The 21,483-nt window shown below is 41.6% G+C and overlaps 1 protein-coding gene across 2 annotated transcripts in view; it reads left to right on the top strand.

The window, feature by feature from the left end:
* LOC114872584 overlaps positions 1–21,483 on the top strand; it is a 148,191-nt gene that overhangs the window by 4,331 nt on the left and 122,377 nt on the right. Inside the window, exon 1 of one of the 2 annotated variants that reach the window (XM_029179924.2) lies at positions 6,453–7,085. The exons of the other annotated variant lie outside the window; for it this stretch is intronic. The gene's annotated coding sequence lies outside the window, so the exon portion shown is untranslated. Of the gene's footprint in view, positions 1–6,452; positions 7,086–21,483 lie in introns of those variants that run through there. 2 annotated transcript variants of the gene reach the window in all.

Raw genomic sequence — 21,483 nt, 5'->3', positions numbered from 1 at the left:
TGCTGGTCTGGTAATTAACATGGAAGCCAGCGGTTAGATCGATAAGAGGAATACCGAACGATGGTAGACGAACGCGCGCCTTAATTATCGCGTCAGAGCAACGATGTGCGTTCAATAGCAAAATTACATCGAACCGGTCCAGGATACCGGGCTATAATAAGCTGCTCTTTAAAACCAACCGACCCTGCTTGCATTGCTCGTTCAAAAGCTCGACCGCCACGGAACCGTGCTTACAGGATTTCCGCGATTCAACGTTCCTTATTTGGACCCCCGCAATGAGAAAACAGGCTCAGGAAACAAATATTCCTCGGGCTGCTTTCAAATTACACCAACGAGAGAAAGGATTTCCTCTTCCAGCAACGTAATTATTTTTCTAAACAAGATCTCTACATTGTTTGTTCAACTAAAAGTTCATTATGATCATTCAAGTATTAAGGGCGTAAATAAGACCTCCAAGAGTTAATTGGCTTAACGTTTAGAAAGGAACGAAGAAATTTTCCAAAAATAAAAAGGAAAAGATTGTTTCATGCTGGTTTCACGGAAAGCAGGTTTCATATTTATAACATCCTTTCTTTCCTCCCCTCGGTCGGTTTTTATTTGGTCGACTACCGCAGCACGTTGTTCGCTAAACATTTTTGCAAAGTTTGTAAGGAGCGCTGATGTAAATATTTAATCAACCCTCGACGATCGCGAAGTAGAACACACGCTTCAACAGGAACGACTCTCGCCAACTTTAATACGCGTAATGCACCCCCGACGTTTCAGCGAATAAATTACGTTTATTGAATGAAATGTTGCGATGGCGGACAGCGCGTTAACACCTTCGTTTCGTCGGCAATAAATAAGATTCTGTAATAACGAATAGATTTCTTGACGACTTGGAAGTTTCATCAGGATTTACATTTATAGGCAAGGATTCAGACGGTTGGGCTTATAATTTTCTCAAATTTCTTGGCTTATTTTAAGGATGGCAGAAAATGTTCCGATGTTTTACTGGTATCACCGTTCACCCTCATTCCGTATTCGAGGATTTGAGACCGCCTTCTGTTTCTCGGCGGAAGCCCGCAATTTATTCCTAAGAGCCTATAAAAATTTCAGACACATTGCTCTCGATGCTTCGTACAAGGTACTCGAATCGTCTTACGCGTTTGAAACAAGTACGCTGGCCTTTAATGGTGTTTCTATTACCTCGTACAAGTGATTCCCTTTTTACGGTAAAGAGCACTCCCTTAAGACTGTACCGATTTTCAGTGCGCATCTGTTAAATTCATTTCCATAATCATACCTTCTCACACTATTTGTAACGAACCATAATCACTGTTTATTTGCAACCAGCCTGCTACTAAGTGTTGTGTTCCTTCGCAAATAGGATCAGCTTGTTTCACTTGAATAAAGTAAATAGAGAGCTCGCTTGTATCAAACTTTGTAAATCCTCTAATTTAGGTATTCACTTCCTTCCACTGTATGAAACTTCGTCCCCTCGTACCTACTTACATAATTATGTTCTAACACGTGAAGCGGGTCTGCTTGATTTTTGAAACAAAGTTTTACATAGAAGTTGCTTTAACATCTTTTTTTAATTATGTCGCAAGGTTGAAAATCCCAACCCAACTTGTGGTAGTAACACATTCCTCCGACCATCTTTATCAGAGCCTACTAAATTACTTATGTAGCACTTTGACGATAATTATCAAGTCAGCAACCCATTAGCCGAAGTGCGCTTCGACGAAGCTTCGACGTCGTTGAAGTCCTCTTTTTTCTTTTTTTTTTTGAATATGGAATTAAGCGGATATACCCGATACCTTGTTCCCTTGTCGTCTCGTTTCACGCCAAAGCTTCCTTCAATGAGCTCAATTTGCCGATATCGAGGCTGAAAGCCTCAAAAAAGGTGCACGATCGACGATCAGCGCGCTTTGACACACGTTCCACGAACGTATTTTTTTCCACGCGTTTCACGCGGATACAGATGGCGATACATAATTTTCGGATCGCGTCAAACGGTGGTCCGGCAGATTTTCAAGCACTCCTCGCAGGTATGCGGTATTTTATTAAACCTATATCACGCGTCACAGTCCAATTTCCACTGCAGTCTTCTTTTTTTTAGTTCACTCTCTGTCGAAATGCAAAAAAAAAAAAATGTAGCGCGAGAATAGTGATCGAAAATTGTTCCATCACTGAGAGTTGGTAGAGTTGCATGGATGAAGGGATTCTTTTGGATTAAAAGTACCACTTACTACTTCGTTTGAAATAATTCATTTTTCTTCTTTTTTTAAAAAATAGGTTGTTGTATTGTTTTTACAGCGAACTTATTATTAGTACATAGGTGTTATTAAAGGTGGTCACGTGTTGTTGCCCTGTACACGCTTATTAGAAGATTAATAACAAGTGCAGCCCTTAGCCACTTATTTTTCCCCTTTCGTTAAAATCCATTTTTACATCCCTTTGATCTACGTCAGAACACGCGATAAACGTCTGCAGACACGTGACTTACGCGAATGCGTATCAACGCGAAGAAAACAGAGTGGCTTCGGTTACCTGGCTGATGTATTAATTCGAGCGAAACACTCTTCCGTCGTATTTTGCATAGAAAAACATTTACATTCGCGGATATCGTATATATGGACACGCGCCCGCGGAAAATTTGAAATTTAAATTATGCGCGCGCTATCGTAACGCGTGACGCGAAGCAACGCCCTTACCGTGTCGCGATCTTTATTGAAAATGCATCTTTTAACTGATTCGCGACTCGATTCATGAATCCTTTCGTTTATTATTCCTACGATTCTATAATTAAACGCGGTCGCCAATTAATTTCATATACTCTGGTTGGTGAAGAAAGAAATGAAACGTTTTACCATTTTCAACGCGATTCCTTCTTGTAGATTTATTATTGATCGGAAAGTCAGATTTATTTTTATTCGTGTCAATTCCCACAGTATTTCCAGCAGCATCAATCTACCGGTGTTTCAACGACGCATCGTAACCTGTATTTTTGGCTTGTCTATAGCGGACCGATATATTGCTATTCGACGCTCAAAGGGTTATTTCATTCGCGTGGTTTCGCCCCTCGTAACCGTTCCCAGAAATTTATTTTACAGCCCTCCGCTGTAAAGTCTCTACTAACGCAATGAAAACGGAAAAGCGCGCTTCAAAGGGGGAAACGAAACGTTGAAAGTAGGCGCTTCATTGAACCATCCGCAATTAATTATGAAACAATACGATCGTTGCTGATAAATCAAACAAATGTTGTCCGTCGTGTTACATAGCTTCTTATAAAACCAGTTTTTCCTGTGTCATAATTCTCCGTCGAAAATTTTCATTATGAAACGTCTAATTATCAAAGCGTTACCTGCAAAGTGACGATACGAGGCCATAAATTCCTTGGCTCATAATTAAGCAACTCTGACCACGATGCTAAGAGCACACCAAGACAGCCGCTTAAATCAAAGAGACCGGCATGAATGGTGTTAATCGACATCGTCGTTAGTGGAGCCACGGAAGCGTTGCCGGCAAGATCGTCGCTGCTTATTTGGGGAGGAAATAAGCAGCTAACGCGTTGCATTTCCAGCTGCTATGCAAAGTCATTTCGACGGAGGATCGACGCGTATTTCGCGTTTTGTAGCGGTATGCAGGCGCGATAAGCTCGCTGGGTTTCGTGACTGTTCATCCCAGCTAATCCGGCTCCGACCGGACGAGAAATGGTGTCCCTTGAAAAGCGCTGCGAATAACGCGTCCGTGACCAATTCACGCTCAGGGAATCAGGGTGCTGATGAAAAAGGCAACGACACCTGTCCAAGTGTTCCGTGAAATCGTGACACCGTGACCAAACGGATGGCTACGGCTGTCAGGTGAAAAAAGCGAGCCGGAGAAAATATTAAATTATTGCATACACAGAAAGCTATGTTGGATTTCACGAAGAAATATTCATCCAGATTTCGTTCAGCTTCGTGTTGTAACTCGTTACATTCAAAACGGGAAGTATCTTAGACTCACGAACCTCTGTTCTAAACACCCTAATTTTTTCCTCGAATAGTCTTTAAAGAAAACGACCGTGCTCCTTTTACCGTCGTAGAAATAGCCAGTAAAGTTCCCATGGAAGCAGGTCTCGTGCGTTAAATATTTATGAGAAGTACCGTTACCTTCGATGTGTTTTTTCATTTTATTTTATTTTTCTTTTTCTTTTTTTTTTTTGGTGCCCCGTTTTGTTTTTCCCCTGTCTTTTCACTCGAGCGTACATACACACGCTAGCGGAAACTTTACAACGGCCTAGGTATTTGTCGGTGGCCGTCCAGCGCAGCGTCCGACCCGAGGGGTCATTTGTTATAAAAATGGCCCCGCATTGTAAACGGAGGAAGGACGCGAGAGTATGTCCTTGCCAGCATTTTCCCGTCCACGGTTCCAGCTATTTTCCAAAACTTTCCAAAAACCGTCATTCTCCTACGTTGGACGATTTCCTGTTAACGTACGCTCACCGGAAGTTGTTGCGAAACAATTAACGGTGTCGCTTCATAGAAAGGGTGAAACAGAAAAGAAGAAATTTCGTCTTTCAATTGGCTACTTTATATCGTTGATAGAAAGGAATTAGTTGAATTTGATGTATTCGTTCGTAACAATAGAGGGGGCTAAACACTCCCCAGGGAAGAATTAGAGCAGCCACGCGAGCGAAGCTTGGTGCATGATTTTAAATCAGCGCTTTGTTTCGCGGGACAAAGTGAAACAAGCCGGTAATTTGCCCCACCTCCGTTCTATTTATCGACGTTACGAAACACTTTAATGGTGGTTGCTGATTTTATTGCATTACTTCTGCCGCGCATACTTCTCGTTGATATTGCAGCGAGAAAGAAAACCAAAGTAAGGGTACAAAGTGAAATCACTTCGAGTTTCTCGATGAAGAAAGATTTTTGTAAGTACCTCTTTATCTTCGTCGAATTTTTCTTATATCATCAGCGGAGAATTGGTTGAAAATTCATTAAACAACTTCGTTAATAATTGCAAATAGCTTTCCTTTGTTCGATGCATATTCATCGAGCTCAAAAAAGGACTATTATTCGTGTTTTCGAAAATCAACAGAATCGAACGGCGACGAGTTGTTAACAATACTTCATTGTTGTTACTAGCGTGAAATGGTTACAGTATGAAATTACTTTCGAACTGGCCATCGAACATGAAACGCATTATTAAACACACAGAGGAGGGAAAAATTGTTAAATTCTTAAGCGGTGATAAAAGTTTCTCGTTCGAACTTGCGAAGCTTCTCTCCGAAGATTTACTTTTTACTTTAGTAATGAAGTTCTCGAACATTATATTGATTCTTCAACAAAAATAATTAAACAAAGTAACCCTTAAGTTTGATGTTTTGCTGTTGTGACATCTTCATCGCAGACGCATTAAGTTTGTAGCCACGTAAGCAATCGCTTACAATGTTGGATCCGTCAGACACTCCACAGGTTGATACTACTGGCAGAGCAATATTAGTTTACTCTACTCGCAGAGTGACTGTGCTCGCTGACACATTGACCGATTTACGTTCCACAGAAGGATGTGGATTTCCTTAGTGTTTTCGCAATGACGTTTATTTCCTTTCAATAATGTCATATGAACGTTCAACCCCAATATCGCATAAAAAATAAATTATCAATCTATTTTGATCCTCTAATTGTTGAACCTCAAAATAACAAGTAGGTGTATATTTTCCAGTCTAATAGGTTAAGCAGTCTTCTCAGCCTGTAATTATCATTTAAACTGTTCGCAAGCTTATCGAGAATCGAATCTGAAACGGCATCCCCAAGGACCCGGATCAGCCGTGTCCTTAAAGCCGGTGCAATTCACGTAACCGAGTGCAATAGTCCTGCAGCGAATTCAGATGCATGTCGCGTAGTCGCAGAAGGAGAAAAAAGCTTCAAGTTCGAGCGTCTCCAGGAAGCCCGAGGTTAGGCGCCTCTCTCGTATCAGTGGCACATATACAGAAGGGGTAGGCGTGGCACCCTGTGCTGGCCCGTTGGGTGCTTGCGCGTGCACACACCGAGCGACAGACACACGCGTGTTGTAGAAAGAGACGCGAGTGCGATGAGGAACACTGTCTACACTAAATAAAGATAGATGTTATGCGATGGAAAAAGCTCAAGTGCACGGTTGCAAGAGAGATGGAATATTGGTTAGTAGAAGGAACGAACAGGGTAGAAATATGATAAGGAACATTATCAGAGGGACAGAGAAATGTGATATTGATAAAAAAATAGGTGAAAAAGAGATCGTAATCTAGAGCAAGAGAGGTACTGTGAACATTAGAAAAACGAAGAGGGGAGGAAAAGATTTTGTACTCGTGAGAGGAAAAGAGAGGGAACGATTTCGAATGTAGGAGAGGGGGTATAGTTCAACGAGCGCGCGCGAGAGTGGGGGGCGAAGGAGAGCGAGACGGGATAGTGGTTTCAGTCACCGCCCGATCCTCGGCGCGTACGGTTTTCGGGTGGATATTATTCGCGTCTTTCTCGTGAGAATTTGCAATTAACGAGGTCGTTTAAACAGTGACCCACACCATGGCTATCGGTTGTTCACTACCAGAATTTTGATAGTACCTAGTTAAGCTTCGGAGCACACGGGTGCAGTGAAATTAACGGAACTTGTCTCAAATTTCATCGATGATCTTGTTAAGTGTCTGCGGATGGATACAATTTTAAGACAGTTTTATTGAAATGACGTGAAAATCGAGGACGTTTTTACGCTTTAATTAAACACGGATAGGACGTACAGTGTTGGTGAGGTGCGGGGTATATTGGTACGGTGACAGTTATGGAATAACCGAGAATTTCACGTACGCCATTGTGTGCGCGGGTATCGATGTATCGATCGAGGCGATCACGTGGGCGATCGATCTTGACGAGTGACGCTACGGTGTAACGAATCTTCACCTGGGGTCTGTCAAGCCAGAGGATATCGTTAGTGCGTAGAACGACAGTCGTGTGTGGGACATTTCTCCGCTGAGAAAAGAGAGGGCGACGGATTTACACCCTTCTGCGGATTTCCTGATTTTCAACGACGAGATGCAGGAATTGGAGCAGTGGTGTCAATCGTTCGGAAAACTTTAGGTGAATACAATTTCTGCTCATACTTTATTTTCTGGTTATGGTATTACATTTTTGTGCGGATATAATAGTCATTAAAATGAAGAATACCAGTAGACGTTAATATTCCTCGCGATTACAAATAATGAAATAAACTGTTGCACCAGCGGAAATGGGGAGTATTTTCCCTCTGTATACCGGTTCCATCCTCGCATCATACCGTTTATTAGATTTCCACGAGCAATTTCATAACGTGACTTACGTTGTTATCCCTTAGTTAGAAAGTAATTGCTATCGAGGAGAGCTTGCGAATTCACCGCAACGAGCTTCGAATATTGCAATTGCCGTAATGGTGTACGTGTATTTTAATGTAATACAGTCCTCTTCATCCTGTAACGAGGACTCTTTATAAAAGTACGGTCGTTATTATTGCTCGTGGAACGTAACCGCGTATCGTAATGCTATATTTGTTCCTTGACTCCATTTCTTCTCAAGACGCCTAGGATACGTCATCATATAATGCGTATAGGTCGTAGGATGCACACGGTGCGCCGCCAATTGAATTGAATAATTAGTAGGGAATATACAATTCCAGAAGATATATACCAGAAGACGCACGCGGTGTGTAGTCAATTATATTTCTTAATTAATACAAGACGCATAAGGTGCGTCTATGGTTACATTACATATGTGTAAAACGAAACACATAAGGTATGTGTCGTTGGTTTCGAATGTATTAACCCCTGACCGTAAAAGCTACGCGAAGGAAGTGAGAAAATAGGAAAGGGACACAAAAGCGAGAAAACAAGGGTGCCAAGCGTATCTGAAAGTGACGACCGGTCGACGAAGGAGCGCTATTTCGCTAATGGAAAGTCGCCTCCACAAATCGGTGATACAGCCGTTTTCATTTCTTTGTGTTTTAAGATCGTTCAGGGAGCTTTTCAATTCGGGTTAGCTTGCGCACATTCGGCCGGGATCGATATCGAACGAGGCATGGAAAATTGAAATTGTTACCGATAGACACGTTATCGGGAAGGATATTGGCGGCGTAAGGAATTTTCCTTGTCACTCCGACCGAACGACTTTTCCTTGATTTGCTGAGAAAACCGTGAAACAAAGCCAGTTCGATATCGAAACGTCGGGAAAACAATCCGAACGACGATACACGCGTAGTTTGTAACACGAATTTGCGTTGAAAACACATCCCCAGAGTTATAAGCGATCTTTAGCTTTTCACGTGCTACCAAAATAAAGGATTATAGCCCCGTCCTGTTACTGTTCCGTTTACAAAAGGTCTTCAACCGGCTTTTCTATGGCTTTCAGACGCGCTTTGAAGCTAAATATATTATTATAGTCGTCCACTTTTCATAAGATCATTACTTGATTCACGTTTTATCTTCAATAAGCACGTGTTTCATGCCGAGATAAGAGGGAATTTTATTTCGTTTCAAGCCTCGAGTTGGACGTGAAAGGTCTAATTAGCGAATCAAATGCGAGCAGATCAAAGTCGAGTGGCTCGGTGTGTATACGTGTTACCAATAAAGTAAGTTCGACTAAAAGCCACTTGACCCCTTTCTCTCCGTCCATGAAACAACGACTGGCTCGGTAAACTTTGCACAGAAAAAAGAAAACACTTTTCTCCATGTAAACACTCTTCGGAATTCGAAAGTCACAGCGACCACGCGAACCTCTTGAAGTGTTTGCGACCGTGGAACATCGTCGCGCGTCTCTGTAGTTTGCTTGTATCGTTTGTAAACATCGAACTCCAGTCTTACGGTTCGATTTAAGGATTGTTTCAACGAACGAGGAAAATCCCGTGAAAGAACGAATTTCAGATACTTTCTAGACGTTGCTAGTAGAATTTCGTGAAATAAAAATAACACGCTTGGAATTAAGTGGAAAGAATTTTAAAGAAAATTTAGAAAACGAATTATTTTATTCGTGAAATTTCATTACAACGTCTAAAAATGTATGTAGGAAAGTTCTGTTTTTGAAAAAATCGATTTTGGAAACTCGCTCGAATGAATCTCGTTATAAACTTTCAACACTTTTGTTCTTTCGCATTGTTTTCCATAACGAAGCATTTATTGTTTCAAAAAATTCATTTTATTAAATTAAAAATTGTTTGTTTTTATACACGAACCTATGTTGTTCGTAAACGAGATTCGTTAATTAAAAACATAATCAAACACAGAGTTTTTCAGCATTGATATTCTGGTAACGATAATCTTGTACAGAAACAGTTTCATTTCGTATTTTCAGTTTATTTGACCGTATAATATTTTCATTTTAATCATCAGAAACATTTGATTTGTTCATGGTTTTTATGAAATTTCAATCTCTTTGTTAAAGACCGCTTTGAAAACGGGACAAATTTTGTGATAATCAAAAATATCCTCTGGCGATGCAACACGGCTTTAGTTAATTAATCGTGTGATCCGTGTGACGGGTGTCTCCGGTTCGTGTATATCGAGAATCCCGTACAATTAGGCAGTTACAGTAACATCGTTCATAGCATGACGTTGTGAGTTTACATCGTGGTGGATACGCGGGTTTCATGCAGACAAAGACACGTTTGAGCGAACGCTGATTAACGCCCTGTGCTCAAACAAGGTGTCTATATCGTAGCATCGATAGTCGTTAAATTGCGATACCACATAGTAGATGGTGCATGCTTTTCACTAAGGGTGCTAGGGAATGTTAGGGTATCAGTGGTTTGGGTCGTCCAATGGTCGGAGTCGCTGTAACAGTCCGAAAAATCATTTAGTCAGTAGATTGCGAGAAGTCGAAAGTATCCCTTACAAAACCTGATATCCGAACCTAAGTCACGCGTCAGCTGAGGATTGTGCTAGCAAACGAATTGATTTATGGGCGAGTCCCATGAAGAGGGATTCCGTGTTGTCTGACGATAACAAAGCATACGAGATCTCGTCTTTCATCATCCTCGATGGACAAGGAATCTACCCCGGCACGTACTGGAATTAAGCTGTATCGGGGAACGTAATAAAAACTTTCCCCGATGCTCGTTATTCGTGAAAAACTTTCCCGTTACGTTGAAACATTTCTGTTCGTGTACCTCTCTTTTTTCTTCCTCCTCCCTCTCAGTTGACCCAACGAAAAAGCGGGCGAGTTTTCGCCGGAAGTTTCTCCGATGACTTTTGCCTGACTAATTAGATTAAAAGTAAAGTAAGTCGGCGCGAAAGGCGCGCAAACGAATGGCTGGAAAACAGTATCTTGACCAAGAAACCAGCCTTCCTTCGTTTTTCAACTTTTCACTAGATGTTTCTTCGACCTTTGACTTTCAGCCCCGAAGCAACGACGCTTCGGTGATTTATGCCCGCTTTGGAATTTCGCGAAACTTTTCAAACGAATGATTACGCGCCCTTCACGGATACACAAGACCTTCGTTATCGCGTGTAAAACGCCGTGAATGCGTTCGATAAACTAGGAAAATGAAAGAAATATGCAAATTTCTCTGCCACTTAATATCCTTGAAGTACCGTTTAACTCATTAATATTTAAAGTATAGTTTTATTGAAAATCTTTTGTAGAAAACAAGAAACTAGTCGACAAAGTCGAGTGGGCATTGAATAGAACTGTTCATTTGGTTGTTATAAATCATTTAAGATTCGTTGGGTCAGATTAAAACATCGAAATTACCCCTCTGCTTCTAGTGGCCGGTCCTCGAGCCGTGGGTTGTCACACTTCTTCGAAAGTTTCCTCGATAATCAGATCAAAAGCTCGTTAACTATTGAAAACTCTTGACACGCCGATAACGTCTCGCGTTTCGATCATCCCCCCATCTCCGTCCTCTTCTGCTTTCCATTTCTTCTTTTTTTTCGAACTCTCTTTCGCTCACTTAGGGCCGTGATTTCAACTTTTCCCTCAGGACCGCTGGTAATTAAGGGTAACCAAACTCGCAAGTTTCTGGCGGCTCTTTTGTCGAGAATAATGCACCCTGGGGACAGGGAGTACTTCTAAATTGATCCACAGACGACGTATTCGTTCAATGAAAATCGCGTTCTGCTATTTAATTTACGAAATAAGCCGAATCTTACCGTGATTTATTATTCGCATTTCCCTAACGTTCTCCAGAAATTGGGTTTGCAGAGGGTTAATAGTTTCATGCTAGTTAGGCGTTTGAGTGTAAAGGACTAATAAGTTTGTGGAGTCGAGAGACTAAGTCCTTCTAAATTTAAAAGTATACCTCCACTTAAATTCAGCAGTTCAATTGTAGACGTATCGTTTGTAACAAGCTAATTAATAGGAGTGCAGAGAAGAGTCTAATTAGAATCTGCAATTTCTGCAAATAAGAATTCTGCAAGGAAATCGCATAAAAACGTTTGCTTTTTATTAGATTGTTATTGTTAAAGTGAAGTATAATAAAAATGCAATAGGCAGTGAAAAGGTGCGTTTAGAGGAAATTAGAAAAATAAAAAAGGGAAACAGAAACAAAGGATAATTCACGTTGTGCAATTCGTATCAAGGCAATAATTCGTATCAGTTGAATTATGCATGACCCCGTAACCCGATAGATTATGCATCGCGGCGCTGCCGCGTAAAACTCGCAAGAATATAATTTTACCGAGTGTCCTCGGCCATTATCGAACATTAATTACCCGCCGCTGTAATTTTATCGTATACGTGTCAGTAATACGACCACCCACGCGCCTATTATTGTTCCATTAACGATCCGTGGCTGGCACAACGCGCGGCTGATTTTAATACGGTAAACATAGATACTTTGGAATATTTAACATCGTCTCGCGATCGCGTTTACGCTCGTCCCTCGTTCTTTCTACCGCTTCGATGGAATTTCATAAAGGTACACTGTCTGGTACCCATCTCCATGGAATTCTCATAAGGATGACTTCTCATTGCGTGCGGGATTTTATACTATTTCTTCTTCTTATTACGTTCCTTGCATTTCTTTTTTTCCTTTGGTTAGTTCGTGGAAAATTTAGCTGTAAAGTTTCGTTAATAGGGCAACAGCGAATACTTTGTTCGTACAAAATGATCGTGTTAACGTCTCGTTCAAATAACTTGGCAGAGATTTGATTTTCTTTGAAACTTTTGCCTCATCAAATCACTGGCCCATTAATTCACCGGCGAAGACAGTTTATCCGTGATAAAATTATTCCCCGCGATTCTTCTTCGTGGAAACAACGTAATATTTCGTTGCTCAGCGGTGGCTGAGTTTGCTGCAGAGGAACCAGACCAAAACGCTGCGGGAAAGCCAGTCGTCCGGGTCATGCTCGGGATTTATCGCCACGTTACTTCTTACCAACGAGCCGCACATTTTGGGCGCGTGTGCGCTATCGTTTCTCCGCTTCTTATAAGGCCGCCAGATACCCCGTTGTCCGGTATTTATAAGTGGTTCCTGAAGAATACGAAAAGAACGTATCTTTGAAAAGCGTACCTTTTCATAGCGCAGGTCGCAAAGCGATTAATTTTCCAAATTGAAATGGGAATAAATGAAACGGGGCAGCGTAGTAATATTAATTCGGGAATTTTTGGAAATTCTGGTAATGGAAGGCCGCGGGTCGAACCATTTGTCCAGACGTAATCGCGTAAAACTTTGAGGAAACATCGCGCCCGGTGATATTCATACTTCATGCGGGATTACACGCCACCGTCCATTAAGCTTTAAAAATGAAAGCACCGTACGTCCGAAGTTTGGAAGTTCGTAAATATTCTAGCCGAGGCTTTTGGTATTTGCGGTCGCCATCAGAAAATTTCCTATAGAGCACCGAAGCGGCCAGTCAACCGATGTAAGTTTCCCGGAAACTTGATGGAAAACCGCGGCATTATTCATGAGTTTGAGGAAATTATCGAATCCTGACGGATTACGGTTGCGATGGAAGAAACTTTTCACTCTTAACTTCTTCATTATTATCAGAGGTCGTTACATACGCGAGATCTTTTACACTAATTTACCGGAGGTAGCTTCGAGGAAGGACGAATTGCGCGGACCCTTTCAAAAGAATCGAGTTGAAAAAAGGGCGAGGGAAACGGGTTAAATTCAGAGGAACCAGCCCGTAGAGACAGTTCAGAGGCGAGGCAAACAGCGAGGCTGATAATCTCGGCTCGGCTGCGGCTTGAAGCTCGTTTCGTGGTCCGATAATAATTCGTTTCACGTACTTAGTTTTCGTGGCTGCAAATGGTAGTCCGGATTACTACTCGAGCCCAGCCACATGCTTCTCGGGAATACCCGCACATGTGGCGGTGGAGCTTTAAGCTTCTCTTCGCTACTTAGACCTTCGTTTTACAGTTTCCGTCACCGTCTTTTGCTCCTCGGCCAGCGCACCCTCGAGTACTCTGCCAGCTAGCGTTTACAGCCTAGGAGACTTTTGCTTCTTTAACCATCCTCCAGATTTTTCTTTCTACTCAGCCTTTTCTTCCTTAGTTTTCATCCGCTCCAGACGAACCGACTAAAGAGTTTAGTCTTTCGAATTCCTTTTTTTTTTATTTTCTCATAGAGCACGACAAAGATTACGACTAGATTCTGGGTTAGACTTTCCTTAGATTCTTCCTAAGACTTGAATTTCTTCTAAGGTTCTCTCGATTCCTCCTACACTTACTTTTAACGACGAGAAGCTTACGTTGCATCCAAGTGTACCATAGCATATCGATTGCCTTTATATTCTCATCCCTTTTATTGGACGTATATGTTTATTTGCAACTGTCTCTATGAAGACGATATTGCGGTTGGTTGCTGAGGAGAAGCTTCCTTTCAAACTTCCAAACACAAACGATAGGCAAAATTTCCCTATCACGGCATACTTTCTTCTATTGATTTTTCCTTCCTCTCTATGCTTATGCTTTCCAAAGAAGATAGACGGAATTTTATGAATATTGCTTCTTACGGATTTTTGTCTTCTACGAAATCGAATTTTCTACTCTTAATAAAAAGAAAAGAAATGAGAAATGTATCGGGAGGAAAACAGGGACGAGAAGAACAAAGGTTTAGGAAGATGGACGTAAAATCTAATGGCGAACGGTGAGAAATGAAAAATGCCTCCTGGGCTTGCGAACGAATAATCTTGGCGAATGTTTTGTATGTCGCGCGAGTGATTCCAGGATGTTTCGGTGTTGGTAAAGTTGCATTTCAAGGAGAGAGTAGTGATTGTCAGGTTCGTTTTACGAGATGGAACCTAGATTTTGATCGTTCGAGCGAATGGTTCATTGATTTTATTCGGTATCGTTGCGTGCGATGACGGTACCCGCATTAGAGGAAGCTTCATTTATTTAAATTATTTAATCATTTATAATTTCACTGGAATTTCCAGTTACTCGTCCGTACGGTTAGTATATATAAAATCATTCGGTAACTTTGCGCATTACTCGGTCCGATTGATCAAAAGCAGCGCAGAACACGGTTCATTTACGATCTCCTTAGGTCCTATTCCCCCGGTGATGTCCTTATTACCATGGCACCGTCGAAGTTACGGCCAGTTAGTTAAAGCTGAAACTCCATTACGTAGTCGAATTGCGTTCGAATGGTGGATAGTTTGAGGTGGATAAAATACGATGAAGGAGAGGATGTTTTTGCAGCTCGTCGTTCAAACGAACAAGGTATCGTCAACGTTGAATTCTCATTTCCTTTCGCTTCCCGATAATAATTCGGGAGGAGGCATTCCTGGGAAACGGTCTCGCACAAATATTGACCGTCTCTTCAGCTACGCTAAGAAGAACGAATTCCCTCTTCCACCGTTGAACAATACTTACTTGCCTTTCTGGATGTCTCGCGACTTGTTATCTGCCACGGTATTAACAAAAGGAACATTGAAACCTCCTTTCTCGTTTCTGTTTCTCGAGGCAAATCCCTCGTCTATCGTGTTAATGCCTCGCGGAAAACTTGCCTTTCATTTCCTTGAAAAGGCGATCACGTTGCTTCGTTTCCACCGTGTCAACTTCGATTTCGTTTCGTTCACTTCACGCGATCTCTTCGGGGAATCGATCGTTAATTCTCTCGCTATGATCGATCGTTTCTGATACTTGTTTTTGAAGATAGCCAAATTAGGAAGCTGGAAATTGGAAAATGTAGTAATTTATAACGGTATTTGGAACAAGGAAAAGTTCCGAGCCATGGATCTCTGATAAGACTCATCAAAGTGTTAATTGCGAAGGTCCTTCCTCGATGCGACGACGGGGTTATGGCAATAGAGATACAAATAATTTCTTGCAACATCGTCCATCGAACAGGTCGGGTTTCTCTATTGTCTCAAAAGAGACGGCTGATATCGTGATACATGGAGGCGAAGCTTAGTTGGTGGACTGGTTGGGATATCTGAATGTGTTACGAGGCTACGTGACTCAACTAACATTAGTCTTATCAGGGGGACGTTCTACGGCAGGAGGACTGAAGTTGTTCAAACCTAAATCGTGTCGGGCCAACTGGAGATCAGGAGTTGACGTGAGCAGCGAAGTTTGAAATCGGCTTGCATTAATATAACGAAGATAATACCAGTGCCCGGAGACGGGATTTCCTGGCTTCGCAGAAAATCGTGAGCTCACGCTCGAACGGAGTTATCGAATCGTCTCGAAGATATACGCGCTAAGAACAGACCGAATTCGAGACACTAGTAGAAATGTATCGAAATAATTCAGACGTTAAATATTCCGTCGGCAACCAACAGAAAGCTTTTTCCTTTCCCGCGATTCTTACTTCGAGCTTATGATTGATCTTATCAAGTATTCCTTTCCCTCGACTTTGATAAAAGCACTGATTTTACGTTGAATGAACTTCAAACGCGAGGTACTCGAGTCTTTGTTGCTCAAAGGAAAGATTTTTCAGGTGCTACTGATTCTGAGCAGGCGGCAATAAAATCCAATCATTTAAACAATTGTTTGGAAAATGTAATCTTTTCCGAGTAGGAATTCGCCGCAACAAAGTTGTTCAAATGGAATCGCTAGAACGAATTGCGTTCGATCAGTCATTCGGAAACTTTCTCGACACGCCTCGAAACGGCCAAGTAATTTCATGATAGTTTCATCGAGTTTTCCCTTGGGAAATGCATCGAGAGTCGTGATAAAAAAGAGGTCGGAAGACTCGATTCAGAGTAACCGATTCGCAGTCGAAGGATAATGGGGTGTAGTTTTAAATTGTCGGTTCTAAACTAAACTTGTGTTCATTAGTTTCTTGCCTCGTGTTTCGTTTGTTAAACGAAGTCTTCGGGAAAAAGAATTTTCAAATAATTCGTTTCCTTCTCACGGATATCAATTTAAGGAAGTTATTAGCAATTAATGTTGCATCGATTCGAAGAAGTTAATGGTTCGAAAAGCCTCGTAACTTTCAATTCTCTTTCCGGGACAACATAATTTCACGAAACGAACGTTACAAACACATTTAGGACCATTTAACCAGCATCGATATCGAATTTGTTCCCCATGAAACAGCAAATAACAACCACTCCGGGAGCGAACTAATTAAAATTCAACGAATGAAATTCGGCAAACCAGAGAAGATCGAGTCATAAGCAAATTGCTTTCGTAGCAAACGGTCTCGTTAACGACGTCCCCGCTCGAATTCCATTCGTTTCACTTCCGTTCAGGATACACCGATTTCATTCCCGTATACCCGGCTTTTCTGTTTTTCTGTTTGTAACGAGGGGAAAAGTTGATGGAAAACAAACGTTCATGGAGTAGGAAATTTGTAACGTGTCTCGCAAACGATTCCCTTTGTTTGATGACGATTTTACGTTCGATCGGCTACGGATATTGTATCTGATCGTAAACAGAATCGTTCTACCAAAATTGTTGGTTATTATGCTCCCAAAGGAGTTATGGGTAGTCAACATTTGATTTGAAAGCATCGTAAAATAATCCAAAGAATATTCAAACTGTTTTATTATAAAATTTCGTAGCAATGGTATTAAATCTATTTAATTTCATCTTTGGATTATACAAAATTTAAACCGTTCTGTTGCACATAGAATTTCGTTGGTTAACGGATGTCGTAGACACAAGTATCATAGCGTAGATCTCGAGGAAATACTGTGGACCGTTGGAAGTCATTTCTAATGGAAATAGGATAGCTGGTATCCAAGTTACGCTATTGACAGTCGGTTTACACCGATTCCTGTTCTCTGTCTGCCATGGTTAGCCGAGTAGAGTATGCATACTGGACGTTCAAACACTGTTACTGACAGCTTCCTCTACCGTCATATCCATAATTAGATATTAATTCCGGCGTTGAATGACCCCTGTAGGTTCGATGTTAACTGTTTCGATAACTATGCCCCCTGTGTACATCTATCGGTTAATAGACTGAATTCGGTGAAACGTGTTTGACATCTTCGAAATGAAAATTTTATTATCCCTAAATAATTGACGTTGCCATTTCCGATCATTTTTAACCAGAATTAAAAAGAAATTAATTTCCGTTGACGCGATTGTTAAATTTCGAGCACTGGTCTTTCAAATTCTGAATTTCTACTCGAAGCTTGTTTCAACGCGTCGAGAGCGATGCTCCTTTCAGTTGGAGCGTGAAAATCGATAAGATCGAATGGAAGTTGAAGATCCAGAAGTAGGATTCTGTCCTAGGACTACCGGTCGCATTAATAACGCGTTTCCGGTTGGACGAACGGGGGTATCGTGAACTCGCGAGGCTCGTCGCTTTTCCATTATCCGGATAGCCGGGTATCCGCAGATCGGAAGTCGACGCGGACCATCCTCGGCATCGACTCGAGAACAGCAGCAGCGTAATTGGAAAGTTGCCCGCCTCGTTGTTTGATGAAAGAGCGAACGTCTTTCTAGTCCTTTGATCGACGCTTCGGGAAGCGCCCGAGTTGAAAGAGGTTTTATCCGCTTGCCTGTTTTTTCCTCCCACGTTCCTTTTTCCGATCGGTTTCATCGCGCTTCTGATTATAGTCGCGTTTCTCAGCCAGCTGGAATATGATTCGACGCTTCGAGATTGACGCGACAGATTCGCGAGGGAGACCTTTTAATCTTTTAAGTGAAATTCTTACGTGAAATCTCCGTCCCTTTGCTTAACCGCTCCTTTTAATTTCCCTTTGTTGGCCACCGAAGGCGGTGTTTGGGGTTGAAATTAAAAATTTGCCGAACGGAGCATTAAAGGATTTTTCTTTACTTTTCACGGACTGAGGTGGATCATTAAAGGAGGGAAAATTATTTTTTTGTCGTGGATTTAATTGGATGCCGAAGGGAATGGATATTATAATTAGTAAATCAGAAGTCCTATTATCTTGGTACTCATCGATTTTAATGTCCCAATTTATAACCTTAGAAAGTAACACTTGATTCGTCGTTACATTCACTCGCAATTAATTTAATTACAACCGTCCTACTTAATAAAACATGTAATCTCGTTAATAAGGTATACAAACAACCTGATTTTCCCGGAAGATCTTCATTTTTTTCATGAAAATAGATTTCATCAGTTGTAATTAATTAATGGCGAGTGGTGTTCTGATTATATAATTCCTCGGCCAAAGTGGCTCGGCGAATATTGTTCGTTTTCACGTTTATCGCAACAAAAGAATACCTATCTCGAATCAAACACGCACGTCGGCGATGTAATAACGAAAACAAGGCTCGTTGATGTAACGTTTCCTTTGCGAGAAGCGACGGCGCACGAAAGCAAAGCGTTTATTTCTCTCAGAGGGATGCGTGCACCGTTTGAAAGCTCGCGAATTACAAGCATCCCTGTTCTCTGATAGGGTATCATTCCGTTCCTCGTATTTTTCACGCTCGACTGCGCGATTAAGCTCGCAACAACGAACAATGAAGCGGTTGCTGTCGGATCTGTGCGGTTGGCGTCGGTTTGCTTGTTGCGAATTATGCGCTGCCAACCTGGACCCATCCTTGGACGGAATCCAAACTCGGCTACCGTCACGGTTCGATATGCCGTGTACGCTTCCTTCGTCGAGCTGCGATTTTGCAAGGGCGAGATACCGTGACGATTCGCAACTAAACGAAAAGAAACTCGAACAAGCAGCTTCGGACGAGACAGAAATTGGCAGCGATAGATTCTTTCTCTGGAAACTTTATTCGAGTATTCCTTCGGGTAAAGAAAATTCAAAGATTACACGTTATGATCCTGCTTTGGGGATGAAAAAAAAATAGGATCGTTAGTTGGATAAATATACATAGAGAGAGATTTCATGAAACACTGTCGCTCTAGTCAGCACAGACGAATTTCATTGTCGATTTCAAAGCGGGTTTACGCGAGCGTAGAATCAATAGAGCGAAGAGAGATGTATCGGATCAAACTGTACGCGTTACCCTTTGAACTGTCGACAAACACACGGCAACCGCGATTGGCGTCGTTAAAAGAGCTTGAGAAAATAACTGCGGGTCACGATTGTTTCACCCGGACGCATCTCTTCATTTCGAGAGATTAGTTTTTTCCATACAAACTCTTTGATAAATAAAAGAACCTCCGATCACCGTGGGTCTGGACGTTTGTACAATTAATGGCGACACCGCTGGGGTTGTCCGAAAATGTTCGTATCGATATTCAAACGGCGGCTTTAAATTATTAATTGAAAGCAACAGCTATCCTCGAACGATAAAACGGATCGGTGGAATTCGTGGAAGGTAAACGAACGGTTACGACTTGAAATAATTCGCGGCTCGATCGACGACAGGAGCGAATGAATTTTAATTAAGGCATGCGGAAAGCATGATAGCGAGTTCGCGTCCTGTGGAAATTGAACGAGCAGAAACGTCAAGATAAAAGAGTCGGTCGGTGGGATAGAAAAAACGAAAAACAAAAAAAAATGGTAGATAAGATATCTGCGGAAATTTCACTCGCCTACAGCGGTCTTTCCTTGCTCGCCGTTCGATTTTCCCGCTTTTTATCGAGTCCGCGAAATTTGTTTGCGGTAATGCATTCTCGATCGCTGGATTCGCAATCCTGGACGCGTATATATATTCTTGGCGAGTGACAAACCGCAAAAATTCGAAATCAGCTGGAACCTAGCGAGGAAAGATCAGGAAAACCTTCGTAATTCATTCATTTGTATAAATATTCCACTCTCGATTTTCCTACAATTCCGTCAGGAAATCTTTGAATCGTTTTCGAATTCCTATGGATTTGAATAGCATAAACAGCTGTTGAATAATATTCTATAGAGTTCTCCATTTTCAGGGAAATTTATGCAGGCTTCTATTTAACACCTTCGAGACCTCTTGTATTTATTGTTTAAAATTGAAACAAATTCAAATTAAAATCTGTTCAATTTTCAATAATAGAAAGTTCTTTCATTTTCGCGTGCGTAAACGCTTTTGAAAGTGAAAAAGAAGCAATCGTCGTACATAGTAATTCATTCTGGTGGGTGTTAATCCGGGAGAATCGTATCGTTTAACGAACAGAAATGTCGACCATCGGAACGAAATGACAGAGTAATGAAGGCAGACAATCATGGAAGCTGCTCTGTGATTAACAGCACCGACCAATGGTTTCATCGAACGGTGTTCAATTCGCGAAATAATTTTTTTCCCGGCTCCCAATTATTCAATGCGATCGCTTTGAAATCTCCCTCGTTGAAATCGCTGTAATCGACGTGGATCAAATGAAAGATTTCCATCCTCGATTAAACGTAAAATTTGCTCGACTGCAGTTCCACGGTGCATGAGAGATTCTCGCTTCGCGGAACTAATCGATCTTCCTTCTCGATGTCAAGTTTCCTATGTAAAAATTGGAATATTTATTAACGAAAAATACTTGAGAAACGAACAAAGTCTGTTTCTATTCGATTGGAAAAATGCAAAAATTTTCCTCCTCGAATCCAACGACGGTCAATTAAATAACAAATATCACAGTTGGAAGGTTTCTAGGTCGAACCGTATGTCTTCAAAATGTATAATCTCGTAAAATCGAAAGATTTGGTCACGATGGGAACGCGAACGATCGTCGACATATGTCGGGAACGAGCAAGAGGATTCAAATTCGCTAGCGAAATTTTATAGGTGTATAAGCGTCATAAATTAGAGAATTGTCCAATAAAAGCGTGCTCGTTGGACGGGGAGGTAACGCGGGCCAAGGGAGGAAAGGTCTTTTGTATAGAAAACGATAGATCAAGCACCGGGGACGCGTACCGGTGCGATATAACTTTTTCGTTGAAAGAAATTCTGAATTTCTTTTCGCCATATATTTCGATGAATCTCGGTGATGGCCGATCGCGAGAAAAAAGGATAAAATTTGGCCAACCTTTTGCCCGGAGTTATGGGTAACGTACGCGATTGCCCCCCCGAATTTATGGAGCATCGGCCGGTTGAAATAAAAATTGCTCGTCGACGGGGAACGAGGCTCGAGGCTCGTTCGTTCTTGGACGTTTAATCGCGAAAGGAGAAGTAGGAAGAGGCGATAAGTCGTCGTAGACACGGCAATTGCCTCTTAGATTGTTGCACCAGAGACAGTCATTACGTTAACAGCATCATAAACAGCGATTCAACG

The sequence above is a fragment of the Osmia bicornis genome, chromosome 13 (genome assembly GCF_907164935.1).
Source record: "Osmia bicornis bicornis chromosome 13, iOsmBic2.1, whole genome shotgun sequence".
In the NCBI taxonomy this organism is placed as follows: Eukaryota; Metazoa; Arthropoda; class Insecta; order Hymenoptera; family Megachilidae; genus Osmia; species Osmia bicornis.
This window is presented reverse-complemented; position numbering and strand designations above follow the sequence as displayed.